This window comes from Octopus bimaculoides, chromosome 29 (genome assembly GCF_046866305.1).
Source record: "Octopus bimaculoides isolate indiv1 chromosome 29, ASM4686630v1, whole genome shotgun sequence".
Lineage (NCBI taxonomy): Eukaryota > Metazoa > Mollusca > Cephalopoda > Octopoda > Octopodidae > Octopus > Octopus bimaculoides.
The window spans coordinates 17,581,535-17,583,939 of record NC_142956.1 but is presented as its reverse complement, the minus strand read 5'-3'; positions in this window follow the sequence as shown (position 1 = coordinate 17,583,939).

Sequence of the window (2,405 nt, the reverse complement as noted above, 5' to 3'; positions counted from 1 at the left end):
CACCACCACTGGACAACCGGTGTTGATTTGTTTATGTCCCTTTAATTTAGCATTTTTGGCACAAGAGGCCAAAGTAATGTGCCAGACTTGAGTACAAACGTGGAAAAGTGGATGTTAAAATGATGACGATGATGATGATGATGAACATGGTCATGGTGGTGGTGGTGGCGGTGGTGATGAGTGCTGAAGTTAGTGGTGGTGATGACAGTGATGGTGATAATGGAGTGATGACAATGATGATAGTGGTGATGATGATGATGATGATGACGATGACGATAGTGGTGATGGTAATTCTGCAGGAAAAATCGTTTGTATTCTTTGGTGACATCAGATTTTACCATTTCATAAGAAACCCTTATCAGAATCCTCAATCAATCCACATGCTTGGCTATTCTATCACAGAAACAGTTATAAGACACACTTCACATTTATATTCTCTACCTAAATCAAACACTTCTCAAAGTGATGCCAAATGTTTTTTTGTTTTTCCCTTTTTTATTTCAATCTATATACTCCAGCTCAAGGAGAAGCTACTTCCAGCCACCTCCATTAGGCAGTCTCAACACCACACTTTACAATTCAAGCAGGGGTTTTAGAGGTAAACCAAACTGAGTACTCTAATCTATCACATTATGTTAGCTGATGAAAACTCCTTAAATACTTTCATTTCTGATATATACATATACCGGGGTTTTCCGAAAATCCGCCCTGGGCTTTAAACAGAAAATTCTATTTTACAAAACTATATTTTGGCTTAAATAAACCACCCACCTATGATAACCGCCCATGGACAATAATATGGAAGTTTAAAACCACTCAGTTTTTCAATAATGGTATATGATCGTTGAACATGTTTTGATGTATGTTCTTTCGACTCCATTATTGGGAATAAAAATCCTTTGAATTTATCTACAGACTTAGAGCAAATGAACGTCTAAACAGAATGCAAACAAGAACACTAACTCTGTTTCAATTTTTAACCACAAATAACTGCCCATCCAAATAAACGTCGAAGGACGATCTAATGGATGGGCAGAGTTTCGGAAAACCCTGGTATTTTTTTAAATGATTGATAAGGAAGACAGAGTAAACTGTAAGTTTTATTTAACACAATGATCGTTTCGACTTACATCTGGATTGCTCTCTAGTGGGTGCTATTTTATACTTGATTTTAAATGGAAAACCTGGGGTGTGACATATATATATGTGATAAAGCTGAAACTTAAGGGGGAAAAAAATTTGTACCAAGATCTGACATTAAATTTGAGTTGCAACTTATACATGAATAAATATGGTATATATATATATATATATATATATATATAGAAAAATATGTGTGTGTGTGTGAATGTGCATATATATATATATATATATATATATTTAATAATATTAGGGATAAAATCCAAAATTACAGGTAAAAACTCAATTAAAGTCAATTTATTAAAAATTAAAATTAAGTTTCACAGAATAAAATATATAAATATATAGTTTATAACATATAAATATATATATATAGTTTTATTTTTCTATATGTGACAGTGGATTTTCATCGATGGGTTCATGAACCTTGGTTCTTTTCCCTAAAACTATATATTTATATATATATATATATATATATATATATTATTATATATATTATTATATGTATTTATTTTCTCTAAGTTAATAATTAACTCCAACAAAATAAATTGGTTAATAGATACCAGGGTAGCAAAGATCATATATATATATATATATATATATATATATATATATATATATATATATATATATATGGATGTGTGGTAAGAAGCTTGCTTCCCAAACACATGGTTCCAGGTTCAGTCCCACTGCATGACACCTTGGGTGAGTGCCTTCTACTATAGCCTTGGGCCGACCAAAGCCTTATGAGTGGACAGAAGTTATGGTGGACAGAAAGTGAAAGAAGCCCATCGTATATATATATATATATATATATATATATATATATGTATGTATGTATGTATATGTTTGTGTGTCTGTGTTTGTGCCCCCACCATCAATAGACAATCGATGTTGGTGTGTTTACATCCCCGTAACTTAGTGGCTCAGCGAAAGAGACCAATAGAATAAGTACTGGGCTTACAAAGAATAAGTCCTGGGGTCGATTTGCTCGACTAAAGGCGGTGCTCCAGCATTGCCGCAGTCAAATGACTGAAACGAGTAAAAGAGTATATATATGTATAGTTCAAATTTACAGAAAACGAAAGACAGAGACAGGTGAAGGAACAACAAGTAGATGTATTAGTTTAACACTTGAGAAGAATGGGGAAATCTTTGATGTTTCAAGCCAATGCCCTTTGACAGAACAGATGAAGATTTTAAAAAATGGAGAGACAAAAAAAATATATATATATATGTATAATAATGATATTAGGGATAAAAAT